Source organism: Arvicola amphibius, chromosome 6, assembly GCF_903992535.2.
Source record: "Arvicola amphibius chromosome 6, mArvAmp1.2, whole genome shotgun sequence".
In the NCBI taxonomy this organism is placed as follows: Eukaryota; Metazoa; Chordata; class Mammalia; order Rodentia; family Cricetidae; genus Arvicola; species Arvicola amphibius.
The window spans coordinates 72,302,500-72,320,570 of NC_052052.2; positions in this window are offsets into that span (position 1 = coordinate 72,302,500).

The window sequence follows — 18,071 nt, forward strand, 5'->3', positions numbered from 1 at the left end:
AGATGCTTATATCATCTCTATTCATAACAAACTCAAAATGTAAAACAGCTCAAATGACCTTCAGTGGGTGAATAGATAAACAACCTGGTATATCTATATGAAGGAATACCGCACAACATTCAAAAAGGGGCAAAATGTTGATGGATGTAACTTTTTAAAATTGTTTTTTACTCCCTCTCCTTCTCCCATTCCTTCCACACATCCACTCACCCTATCCCCTCTAATTCTCAGAGAGGGTAAGGCACATTGTTTTCTGGAAGGTCCAAGGTCCTCCCTGCTATATCTAGGCTGAGCACGGTATATATCCAAAGAGAATAGGATCCTAAAAAGTCCTGTTGCAGTAGGGATAAATCCTGGTGCCACTGCCAGTGGCCCCTCAGTCTTCCCCAGTCATGCAACTGGAAACTACATTCAGAGGAACTAATTTGGTCCCATGCTTGTTCCTTCCCTGTACAGCTGGAGCTGGTGAGCTCCTATTAGCTCAGGTAAATTGTTTCAGTGAGTGAACCCATCATGATCTGGACCTCTTTGCTCATATTCTCATTCCTTCCACTCTTCAACTGGACTTTGGTAACTCAGTCCAGTGCTCCGATGTGAGTCCCTGACTCTGTTTTCATCAATTGCTGAATGAAGGTTCTATGGTGATATTTAAGATAATTACCAGCCTGCCTACAGGGCAAGTCAAGATCGGGCCCCCTCTCCTCTATTGCTTAGGACCTTAGGTGGGGTCATCCTTGTGGATTCCTGGGAATTATTCTAGAACCAGGTTTCTACTAACCCTATAATGGCTCTCTCAATCAATCTTTTCCTTGCTTTCATCTCTGTCCTTCCTCCATCTCGACTACACCATTATCTTAAGTTCTCCTCAGCCCTCCCCTTCTCGATTCTTCTTCCCCTTATACCCTCCCTTCTCCCACTACCCATGTTCTTTATTTATAGCTAGTCTCTGCTTTTTTGGGTCTGGGTTACCTCACCCAGGATAGTGTTTTATAGTTCCACCCCTTTGCATGCAAAATTCAAGATGTCATTGTTTTTTACCTTTGAGTAGTACTCTAATGTGTAAATGTATCACATTTTCTTTATCCATTCTTCAGTTGACAGACATTTAGGTTGTTCCCAGGTTCTAGCTGTTACAGATAATATTGTTATGAACATAGTTGAAAAACTATTTTTGTAGTATAATTGAGCATATTTTGGGTATATGCCCAAAAGTGGTATTACTGGATGTTGGGGTAGGTTGATTCCCAATTTTCTGAGAAACCACCATACTGATTTCCAAAGTGGTTGTACAAGTTTGCATTCCCACCAGCAATGGATGAATGTACCTCTTACTCCACATCCTCTTCAGCATAAGTTATCATTAGTGTTTTTCATCTTAGCAATTTGAAAGGTATGAGATGGTATCTCAGAGTTGTTTGAATTGAGTTTCCCTGATTACTAAGGATAATGAACATTTCCTTAAGTATCTTTTGGCCATTTGAGATTCTTCTGTTGAGAATTCTCTATTTAGTTCAGTACCCCATTTTTTAATTGGGTTATTTATAATTTTAATGTCTAATTTCTTGAGTTTTTTTATGTATTTTGGAGATCAGTCCTTTGTCTGATGTGGGGTTGGTGAAGATCTTTTCCCATTCAGTAGGCTGTCTTTTTGTCTTATTGACTGTGTCCTTTGCTTTACAGAAGCTTATCAGTTTTAGGAGGTCCCATTTATTTATTGTTCCTCTCAGTGTCTGTGCTACTGGGATTATATTTAGGAAGTGGTGTCCTGTGCCCATCTCTTCTATCAGGTTCAGTATGGTCGGATTTATCCATTTGGTCTTTAATCCTTTTGGACTTGAGTTTGGTGCATGGCAATAGATATGGAACTATTTTAATTCTTCTACATGTTGACATCCAGTTATGCCAGCACCATTTGCTGAAGATACTTTCTTTAATCCATTGTATAATTTTAGCTTCTTTATGAAAAAACAGGTGTTCATAGGTATGTGGATTAATATCTTGGTCTTCTATTCAATTCCATTGTTCAGCCTCTCTGTTTTTATGCCAATGCCAAACTGTTTTCATTACTCTAGCTCTGTAATAGAGCATGAAATCAGGGATGGTGATGACTCTGGAAGTTTCTTTATTGTACAGGATTGTTTTGGCTATCCTGGGTTTTTTGTTTATCCATATAAAGTTGATTTTTGTTCTTTCAAGGTCTGTGAAGAATTGTGTTGGGATTTTGATGGGGATTGTATTGATTCTATAGATTGCTTTTGGTAGGATTGTCATTTTTACTATGTTGACCCTACCTATCCAAAAGCATGGGGGGATCTTCCATATTCTGGTATCTTCTTCAATCTTCAATTTCATTCTTCAAATACTTAAAGTTCTTGTCAAATAGGTCTTTTGCTTCTTTGGTTGGTGTTATTCCAAGATATTTTATGTTATTTGTGGCTATTGTGAAAGGTGATGTTTTTCTGATTTTCCTCTCAGCTTCTTTATCATTTATGTGTAGGAGGGCTACTTTTTTTTTTTTTTTTGAGTTGATCTTGTATCCTGCCACATCACTGAAGGTTTCATCAGCTACAGTAGTTCTCTAGCAGAGATTTTTGGGTCACTTATATACACTACCATATCATCTACAAATAACAAAAGTTTGACTTATTTCCAATTTGAATCTCCTTGGTCTCCTTTTGTTGTCTTATTGCTATTGTGAAGACTTCAAGAATTATCTTGAAGAGATACTGAGAGAGTAGACAGCCTTGTCTTATTCCTGATTTTAGTGGAATTGCTTTGAGTGTCTCTCCATTTAATTTGATGTTGGCTGTTGGCTTTCTGTGTATTGCTTTTATTATATTTAGATATGTCTCTTGTATCCCTGATCTTCCAAGACCTTTATCAATTAGGCGTGTTGGATTTTGTCAAATGCTTTTTCAGCATCTAATCAAATGAACATATGGTTTTTTCCTTTGTTTATTTATATGATGGATTACATTGATAGATTTACATATGTTGAATCAGCCCTGTATCTCTGGGATGAAACCTACTTGATCATGGTGGATGATTTTTTTATGTGTCCTTGGATCCAGTTTGTCAGTATTTTATTGAGTATTTTTGTATCCATGTTCATGGATTGGTCTGTAATTTTCTTTCTTTGTTGAGTCTTTGTGTTGTTTTGGTATCAGGGTAACTGTAGCCTCATAAAAAGAATTTGGCAATGTCGCTTCTGTTTTTATAATGTGGAACACTTTGAGGAGTATAGGTATTAGTTCTTCTTGGAAGTTCTGGTAGAATTATGCACTAAAACCATCTGGACTTGGGCTTTTCTTTGGTTGGGAGGTTATTGATGACTGCTTCTATTTCCTTGCAGTTTGTAGGTCTATTTAAATTGCTTACCTGGTATTGATTTAATTTTGGTATATGGTATCTATTTAAAAAATTGTCCATTTCTTTTATATTTTATAGTTTTGTGAATTATAGTTTTTTTGTAGTATGACCTAATGATTCTCTGAGTTTCCTCAGTGTCTGTTTTTATGTCCCCCTTTTCATTTCTTATTTTGTAAATTTGGATGTTATCTCTCTGCCTTTTGCTTAGTTTGCATAAGGGTTTGTCTATCTTGTTGATTTTCTCAAATAACCAGCTCTTTGTTTCATTGATTCTTTATATTGTTTTCTTTGTTTCTATTTTGTTGTTTTCAGCCCTCAATTTCATTATATCCTGTCTTCTACTCCTCTTGGGTGAGTCTGCTTCTTTTTGTTCTAGAACTTTCAGGTGTGCTGCTAAGTCACTAATGTGAGCTGTTTACTTACCTATCAGATTCCCTCAGTATTAGAACAAGCTGTTTTTCAGAGTTCCAATGAGGTTGCAGGAGAATAGGTAGGTTTGGGGTCAGGGTGTGTCTAGTAGTTTGGATAGTCACTGGATGGATTTGGGTCATAAGTCTTTAATAAATACCGGAGTTGTAGTCACAAGTGAAATAAGGCAATTGCCCATACTATACATGCCATAGAATTCTCAAAAAGTAAAATAATCTATAGTGTTTGTCAAGGCCTTGGCAATAGGAGCTGACTGCATGTGATTCTGAAGTAACAGAGAATAACAGACAGTTCTTTCAGTGCAAAAAAGTAGCATGAATCCATGAACATGTTATAATTCCTACAACCTGCCTCCAAACCAAAAATGACAATTTTTTTCATTTATAAAATGTAGAAAGATATTCTTATTGACAAGTTGAAACAACAGATAATTGTAAAATTAAAATGAAAATACTTTTTAAAATGATCTTTTTATTAAGTTTTATTTTTTTACATATTAATCATAATTTACTCTCTTTCCTCTCATTGCATTCTCTCCTTCCACCTCCCATTCACCCCCATCCATGCCTCCTCCATCCCTTTTCAGAAAGGGACAGACCTCCCATGGGAGTCAACAAAACATGGCACATCAATTGAGACAGGAACAAGCACTGTGCTAAACTCTAGAAGTCCTATTAAAGAGAGAGAAGATGGATTGCACAATCCAGTGGGATCAAGATCATGACATGGAAACTCATGGAGACAGCTGACATGAACCCATGGGAGCTCACAGACTCTAGAGCAACAACTAGAAAGCCTGCATGCGTGGGACTGACCTATGCCCTCTGGTTGTGTTTGCCCCTTATGTAGCTTAACAAGGGGAACACTCCTCCATTGCTGGTGGGACTAAAAACTTATGCAGCCACTTTGGAAAGCAATATGGTGGCATCTCAGAAAATTGGGCCTCAATCTACCTGAATATCCAGCTATATCATGCTTTGGCATATACTCCGTGTATGTGATGTTCCATCACACCACAAAGGCAGTCTCTTATCTATGTTCACAGCAGCTTTATTGGTCGTAAGCAGAACCTAGAGACAACCTAGATGTCCATCAACTAAAAAATAAATAAAGAATATGTGGTGTATTTTTACAAAGGAATACTATACAGTCACTAAAAACAAGGACACCAGAAAACTTGAAAGCAAATTGATTGAACTAAGAAAAAAATCATCGTGAGTGAGATAACTCAGTCCCAGAAAAAGAAAAAAAAAGGTATGTACTTAATTATGTGAATATCAGCTATAAAGTGAAGGATAGCCATGCTACAATTAACAGACTCAGTGAAGCTAGGAAACAAGGAGGACTAAGGGGGAAAACATGATTTTCCTTGGGAAAAGGAAACAGAATAGTTTGGGAGGAAATAGAATAGATGGTGAGAATGGCTGAGGAGTCAGTAGTGGGCAGGAGTGAGAGAGATCAGTCTGGGGCATGATATAGGGAGAGATTACTGGGAGTTAAAATTAGAACTGGAGAGCATTTTAGTGTGGTGGTGGCACACACCTTTCATTCCAGCAATCAGGAGGCAGAGGCAGGCTGTGAGTTCAAGGCCAGCCTGGTCTGCAAGAGCTAGTTCCAAGAGAAACCCTCTCTCATCAAATAAAATAAATAAATAAATGGAATATCTTGGTGATAAACTAGAAACCAAGAAAAATAGAGACTTCCTGGACTCTACAAGGATGACTCTAGCTAAGATCCATTGAAATGGGGTGTATGGGACCTGAGCTAATCATCTCTTATAATCAAGCAAGACTATGAACAGAGGAACTTGACCACCAATCAAGACACAAAATCCTTGCCCTACAGTTTGTCCTGCCTACAAGATATGATGCACTATACTTGGTACAGAAATTGTGGGAGTGGCCATCCAATGACTGGTCCAACTTGAGACCTATGTCCCTAAAGGGAGTCTATCCCTGATACTGCTTGGAGGATGAGGACCCAGAGCCTGGTTATCCTCTCTGTTATAATTTGCTATGATAAAGCCCTCTGCCCAGAAAGAACTTGGGGAACAGAGGGCTCTTTTAAGCTTATACTTCCATGTCTTAGGCTGTCATTGAGGGTAGTAATATTAGGTACTTAGTAAGGAGAAGAGGAAGTCTAGGTCCCTGTTACTCGTACTCAGTCAGTTTTCTTATATAACCCAAGACCACATGCTTTCCAATATCAATCAGCAATTAAGAAAATGCCCCAAAGGGACTGGAGAGATATAGTTCATCAATTAAGAATTTCTACTGCTTTTTCAGAGGACCCAGGTTCAGTTACCAGCAATTTTATCTGGTGACTCTTAACTGCCTATAACTTCAGCTACAGAGGATTAATGTTGCGGTCTCCAAAGGCAACTTTTCTAACATGCCGATGCTATGACCACCACCGCTACCACACACACACACACACACAAACACACACACAAACACACACACAAACACACACACAATTTAGAGAAACAATTTTGAACCGTATTTGTGGTTATATACCTGTATAGATATACATTTTTGTGTATGTGAAAATAGATGTCATAAATTTGAAATACATTTGAAAAAGAGCAAAAAAGGATGAATAGGATGCTTTAATTATATTAAAATATCAAAAAATAAAAGAAATAATTTTTTAAAATTTATTTTTATTTTATGTGCATTGGTGTTTTGCCTGCATATATGTCTGTGTGAGGGCACTTGATTCCCTGGAACTGGAGTAATAGTCAGTTGTAGTTGTGAGCTGCCATGTGGGTGCTGGGATACATATCAATATTTCTATATCTCTATATACATTTGTATTTGTGTCTGTATATCCATACACATATATTAATATAAATACAGCCTACTCATTTTTAGTATAATACTATTTGTATACATGTTTTCAGGACTGGCTACTTCATATTGAGTAACTGGTTCATGTGCTCTTTCTTGGAGAAGACTATTTCTCTTGCTCTCAGAGTTCCTATACTGTTTGTAGGTTTTTTTTATGTCCTCAGATATTTTGGACGTCCCTCCTCCATCTGTATTATCCATTCTACATTCTATTGATGTCCTTGTTCAGTTCATGTTTAGAACATTATAGATGTAGATTCTGACATTCTAGAAAATACAGTGTAACAGCAACCGTCCTTATCTTCAGGTTCTTACAATCTTTCTACACCTCTTCCAAATGATTCCTGAATTTTAGATCTGGGAGATGTATTGAATATGCATCTGTTGTATCTGGGCTCTACAACTCTTCATTTGGTTTGTTGTGGTTTTCTGCATATTCTCCATTTGTTGCAAATAAGCAGGAATAACTATATTTACCCATAGTCATCAGAAAAAAAAAGATTTAGAGTATAGTTAAAGATTGTGCTACTTACATAGTGGTTGTTTCTACTCAAAGATTCATGATTTTACTAGCCCTGGGTAGTTGCTTAGGTTTTCAGTTACATTGGCTCCTAGGTGCAATACTAACATGTTCTGTTGTTTGGTTGTTTGTTTTTTCCAGATACCCATTTTATTCAAGCTGTCTCTGAAGCCTCATCATATATCTCCCTCTCTTATAAAGAGGGAGAGAAAAAATTGAGATGTGTCAAGAGAAAAACCATAACTTGACCTTTGTCATGGAATATAGATTTAGGTTACTCTGCACTTCATGCTCCAACATGGAAATAATTTCATAAAGTTTTCATGGTTTTGCAAAACAAAGAAAGCAATAAATTGAAGCAAGTTTAAAATGCATTGATAGGTTCACCAGAGAGATAGATACAGAAAGATGGGCAGAGCTTTGTTATAGGCCTAAGATGGTGTCTGATCGTGTTATTCGTTTTGGTGTTGGCAGAAGCTGGTAGTCTGCTAAGTTAGTAGATTTCAAAAGGGCTTTTATATGTCGTCACAAGGTGTTAGCTCTGACACAGAAGGGAACGCAGGATGGCTGTTCTGGAGAACTAGAATTTAGTCCAAGAAAAGGTAATTAACCCTTGGCCCTGCAACATTCCAATAATTCCATAGTACTGCAATTCTAATCAGGCAATTAGACTCTGCAGAAACAGCTTCTTTTCCTAAGTATTTGTTTATAGCTGTAACTTGAGTCACTGAAACTGTGTATGTTGGGGGGTGTTGTGTGTGTGTGTAATACAAACAATTAATTGCTTACTTTCTCTTGGAGAAGTTTATAATTACACTCAAGTTCAACTTATTTATCCCTACTTTGTCTTGGGAAGGTTCTTATCTCTAGCTTGTCTTATTGTCTTCTAAACACATTTCTGTCTCTGGACACTTATGCTTATGTTTGTATATGAAATATCTCTAATAAAATTTTCAACTTGATTTCACTACACTGATTAGTCCAGAAATTCTTTTCAGCACCAAAACCATGAATCCTGATTTGGCTTGAGTCTAGAGTCTATAGGAACTCTAGAGGAAGTCTTCAGGCTTTTGGGGGGGCAGTGTGGAGTTGTGCACTGGTCCCTTGCCAATGACAAAACCTTTTTAATTCTGTAATACTTATATTTCCAAATGAGCAAAAGGTACGAAATAATTTGCCAATGAGCAGACTTGAAATAAGAAAGAGAACTGAATGCTGGACTTGTGTTTTTAGGTTTCACATTACATTTACACAATGGGATGTGAGCAGTCACTCCATGTGGGCTGGGGACTGACCCAGACAGCCATCCTCCATGATGCACCAATTCCATGGTAAGCACTTGTGTGCCTGTAGGACAGGTTCCTTGCAGCCCTGAAATGCTCTTACAGAACTGTGTTATTGAAGGCTGTCTGTCTGTTTCTCTAATGGTAAAGTAGTGACTGCTCTGGGCCTAGCCCAGCTCTAGAGGAGAAGGCAGCAATGGCAGATGGATGCACAGTGGTGGGCCTCTCAGCACTGGAGCATTCTGCTGTGCTCGTTCAGAAGTTGCTCTGACAACATTCCTCTCCTGGCTGCCATGTCATCTCTGCTCCAGTCTTGTGCAAGCAAATGGCTTTTCTGCAGCCTCTCTGACATGCTGTTGTAGGCTGGGGTGGTGGAGGACTGCCACACATTTGCATCCGTTATTTCATCTATTTATACTTTCTCTGAATTTTATTTCACCTTCCTTTCCACCGGTTTTTCTTTGGCTTTTATAAATATAATTTATTTTCTGTAGTAAATAACAGAGCTAATAAAAACACGGGAAGAAATCATTACTTCTTTAAATGTATGAGCACAGAAGCAAATAAACGATCAAACTAACATATATTCTCTGAACAACTAGATGCATTCTTCAGTATGGCATTAACTAAAATTGTTACGACACAAGGCTCTTGAATTCTGAAGTGCATCTTTTCAATCCCACTGTTACCTGTATTCTCTGCCCTCTAGCTTCACTTTTAGCCTGTTCTTTCAACTGTTAGGTGACTGTATGATATGTCCAATTTTTTGTTACTTCTAACCAATCCAAATCAATCTTAAATCTGACTGTACTTTAGAATCACTTGAAAATATAACTTAGGTGTGTTGAATGTTATATATGCCTGCATTTAAAATACCTCAAATGTTTTGTAGCTAGGTATTTGTATAAAATAGTACACATACGTAAATAGTATTAATTCTTTTCTTTTTTCATCCAAGTAATCTAGCCTTTTCCTCTTCCTGTGCTCACATGTAAAAGTCTTAGTTCCCAGATGGCAGACACTACCTGTAAGAGGTACAGGTAAGACCTAGTAGACTGAAACTAAATCATTGCAAGTGTGGCCTGGAATGGGATAGTAAGACTGCACATACTTCTTACCTCTTTCCTTATTTTAAAGTTGATTATCTTGGTGTTTGTCACAGAAACAGAAATATAGCTAGTTTTATATAAACAGTAGTTCCCATCTAGAGTTCAGTGGTAAAACAGAAGATAGATTGTTGATTAATATTTACTTGATTAAATGGAGAAAGAGAAAATAAATTCTAAGTATAGGCATTTGTTTGGAAGGAATATTTGTTTTAGCAAATCCAGATTGTAGTACATATATTGTAGCAAACACAATATGACTATTTTGATCTTCTGTGGTTTGATTCTTTTCAAATTACTTAGTGATATCTTGGCAATGAAGGTTCACAACATTTATATATATATGTGTGTGTGTATATATATATATATATATATATATATATATATATATATATGCTCATGGAAAAAGTCATAAACTATATCTTTCTTGTCCATCTTTTGTCAGGTGTTGAGAATACTTTTCTTTTTATCTAGGCACCTGTATTTGGATCGAATCAGCAGTAATTAATCTCTAGGCTAATTATGAGCTCTGTTGTCATTTTGCTACATATAATTAAACTGCATAGCTGGAGAAAGTTTGGAAACTAAGGCTTCCAAGGAAACTCTTCTCTGCAATCTGGCAAAGAGCTCAAGAGTGACAACATAATCAGCCTATTAGTTGCAAGCTAGATGCTGGATGTCCTTCAGGATGAGTCCACAGGAGGAAGACAAATGTGTGTTCACATGGAGCACCTGCTGTTTTGCTGCTGTCTTGTTCGAAAGAGTGTGGAGTCTTCCAGAGGTATCTTTCATTAATTCTTTTGATAACTTTATTAAACATAAAATTGGATAAGCACTGGGGTCCTTTTCAAATATGTTAAATGATTAATATCACAGAAACCAACAGTGAAAGGCCACAGTGACCAGGGGTCAAAAGAGTTACCATTCTATCTCCTTACAAAAGGTGAAGTTTGTCTACATAGAGCCCTAGAACAACCCTAATTAGGTAAGACAGTCACACAAGAATGAAGGTATGCATATTTTCTTTTGCAAACTCATACTTCAACAAAAGTTTTAAAGTCAAGGTTATATTTTAGTTTTTAGTCTCCAAGACAAAGAGACATATACCATTTGCCAAATGCACGATAATGTAGGAAGAATGTTACTGGATCACACTGGATTTGGCCTTACTTACCCAAGGATATTTGCTGGAGTTACGTGGTTTCCTAAAGAATATATGAGCATGTATAGCCACTAGTCATGCTCAAGTGTTAGCATGAATAGGAGTTATACATGGACTCAGCATCTTAAAATTGTTGTACATATTTTAGTTATCTCTTTTTACTCCATGGCTGTTCATTAATAGTTATAAACTCCTTTTAAGGACATTTTCTTTAGTAATACTATAAACTGTGTTGACTGTTAAATAAATAAGGATGTTGGTGTGTGAGAAGACTAAAGTTCATGAAGACTGTACATAAAGGATGAAGTATGTGGACTAGGGAGTCCCATCCCTCAACTTCTCTTGTTAAGAGATCTGCCTTTTTTGACTATGCTGCTTGAATGGCAATTATGTTATTATTTATAAAGATATGGTTGGGAACCAGTACCATGAGGGCTGGGAGTGGGTCACCCGAGGTCTTGGTAGGTTCCCTGGTGAGTGGTCTGAGGTCTCGGTGGGAGACAGACATATAGATATACCAAGTAGAGAGAGCAAGGGTATAGAATTTATTTAGTGGGTTATGGAGGGAGAAGGGAAGGGGAGACTGCAGAGAGGCAAAAAGGAGGGGGGGAAGAAGAGAGAAAGGCAGAAGCTGCCTCTCCAGAAGAAGGGAGGTGGGGGAGATCAGTTTGCTTTGGTGGAAAAGGGAGGTTGGGAGTGCACGGGGCTTGTTTCTTAAAGGAACAAGGTACCCAAATGACAGACCAGGCCAACAGTTTACATTCTCATGCTTTTCTTATAATAAAAAGGTGGGGAGTTAGGCATAGTAGGTTGAAGGAATTTGGATGACGAGTTCTCAGGACTGCTTCCTGCTTATTTGTAGGCATCGAAGTCTTTCTTGGAGGGTCCCAAGTTAGCTGGGCACTGGTAACATCGTGAGGTTGCTGGTCGCTTTACTCTTATCCATGAATCATGTTGTAGAACTTTTTGGTGTCTTTTGGACCTAGCAAGGTGTTGGCAGTACAGAGGACAAAGTTAAGTTTAGGAAGAAAAATTTTTTTCAGGACCAGGGAATTGAGAGGGGGTGTATCTGCCCTGTTTGGGGATCTTTTAATTCAGCTCCCTGGAACTCATAAGAATTTTTGAGTTTGTGAAAACATAAGTTTTACTTTGTATAAATAATAGCATATTTATGTCAGAATGACTATGACAGATGTTTCTCATAATGAAAAGTATTTTTAAGACTATGAAAGGCAGTGTGAGAGAGAATTTAATAACTTGTATTTGTCCTCACACCTTTATAACTTGCAGGTACACATTTTAATAACTTGTATTTATCTTAAGACTATTCAAGGAAGCCTGAGAGAGAAATTTGATAGCTTGTACTTGTCTTCACACCTTTGTAACTTGCAAGTATATACCTTAATAACTTGCATATGTATATCTTACTGAAATTTGTTTGGTGAAACTGTCCTTTTAAACTAACAAAACCTCTCAGCTGTCAAACTGTATAAGAGATCTTTGAGAAGAATAAAATTTTGCTTGAGTTATTGATTAAAAAATGACAGAGAACTTACTCTATTGGCTACCTACAGCCTCTCCTCAGCGTCCTCCATGGTCATCATGGGCAAGGGCATCAGGACTGTATTTGATTTCTGTTGCTAGAAGCAGGGCCTGCCAGGATCATGAAGATCCTGTGCATTAAGGACTCTGTAGGAAAACAAGCCTATCTTGACCTGAGCAGTTAGGCTGTTGATTCCATTGGATTCTTTGCCCATACCTCAAGGCTTTAGATGAAAGGCAGTTCCACCCAGTGATTAGTGCTTTCACTTGATGAAGCAAAGTGCCAATGGACATTTTTCTGTGACCACCTATCTTCTGTCTTTGGAGGAAATAGAGTTCTGCTGCTAGAAGCCAACCTGACTCTCTGTTATGAAAAGCCTCTTGATAATTAAACACTTTAATGGCATATTCCCCAGATCTCTGAGCATTTAATGACTATTTATCAGGTATAGGTAAGTTATTACTATTGTATAGAATCAGCCTGGAGAGCTGAGTCCAAGCTTGACTGTACTGGTTCTTAACAGGTGATATTTATACTTGTGAAAGGTAAAGAAAAATCTGTTTGCAATAGAAGATTAGTGGTAGAACTGACAATAGTGGAGAACAGCTTAATATATTTTAAAACATAGTTGGATTACATATATGGTATTTTTGCAAGAGATTTAGAAGTATATGCCAATTTAAAATATGATATTTATTGTTTTATTAGTCTGGAATGAGATATAATAAACAATTATAATATTTAACAGTAAGTATATGTACATTTACACCCATTTGTTTTTAAGTTTTACACATATACACACAGAGTTAAAGCTAACTTATGTTTATATATAAAGTTAACTCAAAAGTCACATGCATACCATACACACATACATAAAACAGGAGTTGGGTCAAGTGGATGCTTTGGTGGGTCCTACCAAAAGCATTCCACTGCAGAAAACAAACATGTAAAAAAGTTAGCAAGAGGAATTTAGAGACAAAAAACTTCAGTAACCACGATACTAGGCAAGGAATATATCAATAAAGGTGGTGAATTGGTTACCTAACCTGCCCTTAGTCAAGATGGTGATACTTGGTCACCTGAATTGTCCTTAGTTAAGATGGTGGTAAGGTCATCTGATTTGACCTTAATCAAAATGGTGGTGGTCACAGGTTGTATGGAGATACCACATTTTCAGACCTGCTGTAGAAATTTTAAACAGATACAAATACCAAGAGAGACATAGAGGCTGTTTAGAATATAGATTTGAAGCAAAATTACATCTGTGTGGTCAAACCATTCACATATTCTTTCATACATGAAGTAGACAGGAAAATTGCTTAGTGCTGCCAGCCACCAGGGGCCAGCTGCCATGATGTCATGTCTCCAGCCACAGTAAGGTAGAGTGAGGGCTGGGAATGGAACAGCATCCTTGGGTCTGGCCAGTTTTGATGGTTACTGCAGGACCTGAAGCTGCAAAGGTAGCAAAGACATTTTTTAGGAGCAAGAAAAGAAATAAGAGCGAGAAAAAGAGCATTTACAGGTGGGTGGGGAGGGGGCTGCCCAGTGAAAGCAAAAGTGGATGAGCTTGAGATGCTGGTGGGACACAGGCAGTGTGGAGCATGACTGGGTAGAAACTTTTTCATTTGCCTGTTTGCTGGTAGAAATTAAAAATCTCCCACTTTAGGTTGTTGTTTAAGGGGTACATAGGCCATTTGTTAGTGCAAAGGCAGGTACGGTTAGGAATCTGTAAGTAAGACAGAGGTTTTAGGGTCTCTAAAAGACAAACCAGGGAGGAGGTTAGACAGATAGTTAATGTTATCATTTATAGGCGGGTCACCAGAGGCCTGTCGGGAGACAGACAGGTAGATATGCCATGCAGAGGGAACTGGGGTATAGAGCTTATTTAGTGGGTTATGGAGGGAGGAGGGAAAGAGAGAAGAAGGAAGTGGAAGAAGGGAAGGGAGAGAGGCAGAAGCTGTATCTCCAGAGAAAAGGAGGGAGGAGAGGGTAAAATTGCCTGCCTTGGTGGAACTGGAAGGTTGGGAGTGGGCAGGACTTATCTCTTAAAGGGACAGGGTACCCAGGTGAAAGAGCAGGCCATCATATTACAAATTAATTTTTGTTATGAAATATCAGTCAGAAAAGAAATCTAATATATACTTAAGTCATAAATGTGGGTATCACAATTATAATAATAAAATATAATTCAAAAACATACTCAATCCTTGTCTAATGGATAGTAACAAATTTTAGTGTCCAATTGCTTAGAAAAAATAAACACTTTGAATTCACGAATAAATATTTGGGGCTTGTAAGAGTCCCTGTTTATGATTTCTGGAATACAGACCATCAGCACAGATGCACTTCTATTCTAACCTCACCTAATATTGACAAGGTTTCCAGGGGCCCGCGGTTGGGATTCCATTTATTTACCTTTGCTTTAGAAAGTAAGTAAATCTCAAAAGAAAAACATACCAATCCATATTTCTTGGGTGACATGGAACATGAACAAATCTCAAATACACTGCATTATATAAGTGAAGCCAAACTTTAACCCTTACATATAAGTTTTGGTTACACTTGTATAACTTTTTGGGCTAAAGAAAATAAATAGTACATAAGACATTCAAAGATTCCTGGGAAGCTTTTAAAGGTACAGTGAGCCTCATCTTGATTATAGTAGCAGCTGTGTGATTACATCTGCTCATCAGAACTCCTAGAAATATGCACCATGAAATATAAATTTTGATCACTGTAAAATATGCTTTAATACACATGACTAAAAAAAGTTCTTTATGCTCCATAAGACAAATTTTGATTATTATGTAGCGTGAAAGTCACATTGAAACACAAGACTTGAAAATTATTTCTTGAGGAAGGAGAATGATTCAACTTTTGGATCAACTTATTTTGATAGACAGGCTTTTAATCTGCATGCCCAGAATGAAAATGGCAGTTGCATGCTTCAAAAAAAAAAAACATTTTCACTGAGTATCTTTGTTCACACTGTTCATTATGGAGACCTGAAAATATGAGCCTATTTCCACTTGGACCAAAGGTCAGAGAGTTGGAACTTACCTCTATCTCCTTCATGGTTGAGGTTCCACCTAGATTTAGATTTGGAGTTCTGCTCTCTCAAGGTCATTGTCAACAGGTGTGGCTAATTGTCAGACCTTGTACTTTAGGAATAGAGAAGTAGATCTGTTCCTACCTTAAACAAAAGTCTAAGGATCCAAGGAAGTTCCAGTTTTTTTAAGGAGATGACTTTGGATTTCACCCGGGGAGTGGTTTGCCTACAGAAAGTTTTAGTCTAGTGTGTGAGCGTAACTTGCTTTGTTCTAGCAACAGAATGTTTAACTAAGGATGTAGCCCATGACCTTCAATTGGTATGTCCATTTCCTTGTATCATGTTATGTAGTGTTTTTGTCTTACTCTTTCTTTTTGGGGTCAGGGTATTTTAGCAGTTGGAAATTAAATGTGGGTGAATTTCAGTACTCACTGGAATTCCCTCCCAATACTATCCTATATGTTTCTCCATTTTATTATTTTCTTTCACGTCTTTATATTCTTTACTAACATTTTCTAAATCCCCATACCTCTATGTTGTCAAGAGGTATTTTTTCAAAGTTGGTCCCCAATAGTCCACAATGTTATCTCAGTCTTACTTTCTCTTATTGGTCATTAAAATTATATATAAAGAGTGGTTTCTCTAATTAGATACCAGACTTAACAGGTGATTGTAAGAGACATTATCTACAGAGCAGCATCATTTGCACTTTTGGTACAATTAAAATAATGAATAAAAATGAGAAAGTGTGATCTTTTAGAGAAGATATAACCAGAGTTATTGATAATGGTCAACTTATTTAACAGTGTGAGCAGGTACAAAAAATGATTTGTGTTCATGTAAAATAGAGTTTTGCAAGGAGGAGGGCATTTGACCAGTATGTCTGAGATGCCAATTTAGGAATATGCAGAGAGACAAGGTAAGATAGGTTTTCTTGTAGTTACATGCTTCCATGTAGAAGCTTCTTGAAACACTTGCTGCTTGCTTAGTCTGTTGAAATAAAAGCTACTCAATTTCTTAATGCATTTGACATGGTTTAGTTACTATGTAAATTAAGCAATTTAAACAACAAATGAACTAGCATATTTTAAAAGTTCCCTGTACCTTAAAAAATACAGAATTTATCAGTACCTTAAAAATACAGCATTTATCAAAGTCTAAAAACGTGTTTTCTTACATGATATTTTTGTAGAACTAGTTTATTTTCTTTATAAAGGGGCATCCATTAGTTTTCTAATTCAAATTATTCTACAGCACTAATATAATTATCATTTTATTATAACATTTTAGAAAATTTTAACTGTAATGAAAACAAATGTGATCATTATATCTTTTTGTTAACAATTTTTTAACAGCTCTTTGGGAATTTCATATGATGCATCACAATCTCACTCATTTTCCAGTCCTTTCCTTCCCATCTTCCACCATTATACCCTCCCCAAGAAAACAAAAATGTACTAAAAAATACTTTCCTCCTCTTTCTTTCCTGCCTCTCGATCTCATATATTTTTCATCATACTGGCATTGAGAGTAGCAGTATGCCACATAGTGTAACATTTTGCATAAGCATCTTGACTTACAGATTTTTATTGTAATAAGTTGTTGGTCTGGTTCAAGGTCTCTAGCTTCTGCTACATCATCAACTGTGGACAATAAGCAAAATATTCACAGATATCTTGTTGCCCGAAGTAATGAAGATCTATGGGCTATGCTCCTGCCTGATCAGTCCCTTCACAAGCTGTAGAAAGTCATAGATGGGGTAGATCTGGGGTGGGATAACTCAAAACCCTGGGTTTGTGTTGGTCAGTTGGGATCTCTGCCTGGATCCCTTTTTTAGGCAAGAGGCAGAGCCACCTCTCCCATGCCCACATAACTGGGGCTAACTCTTCAATGATGGGCAGGGACAGTTCTCCCATGCTTAAGTCATTGGGGTCACATCTTCCACCATGGTGGTGAGAGACACTGCCAGAACTTCCAGGCTTGTGAAGGGGTGGGACCAGCTATCTCATTCCCATGCAGGGGGCTGTGGCTGACAGTTTTTCCAGGGCTGGAGAGGGGCAAGGACAGCTGGCCTTTGGATATCATGTGGATTCAGGTGGCAGTACAAATTCAAAGACCCCCAAAGTCTACAACAATTTCAAACTTATATAAGTTAAAAATTTAAAGTATCTTCTGAGAATCATGCAATCCCTTAACTATAATCTTTGTAAAATCAAAACAAAAAAAACCCAGATTATGTCCTTCCAACATATAATGGTACAGGATACAGGATGAATATTGCCATTCAAAAATGGAGGGAAGGGAGCATAATGAGGAAATAATGTATCAAAGCAATACCAAAAATGTAGATGGACACACTACAAACTGCATTTTCATGTCTGAGGTCAAAGTGCTCTTCAGATCTCCAACTCTGTACAGTGCTCTTGATTGTAAAATACTTCTTTCTCTTGAGCTGGTTCTAATCCCTGCTAGAAGCTATCTCATGTATCCCATGACTCTAGTATATCTAGTGTCTTGGAGTTTCCAAGGCAATCCAGAAATCACCTTCACACTTTCAAGCAATGGTCTCATTGGGCCTCCATGCAGGGATATTTCTACCATAAACCTGGTTTTCGTGGCTTTCCTTAGTTGAGGAAGAAGATTCCATAACCCCTTCCTTCTATCCTTGGCTTTAAAGCCGGAACCACATGAATGAATCTGCCAAGTTCTACTGTTTCTTGGGGCTAGAAAATGCCCCCCTTGTTCAATTGCATCTTCACCA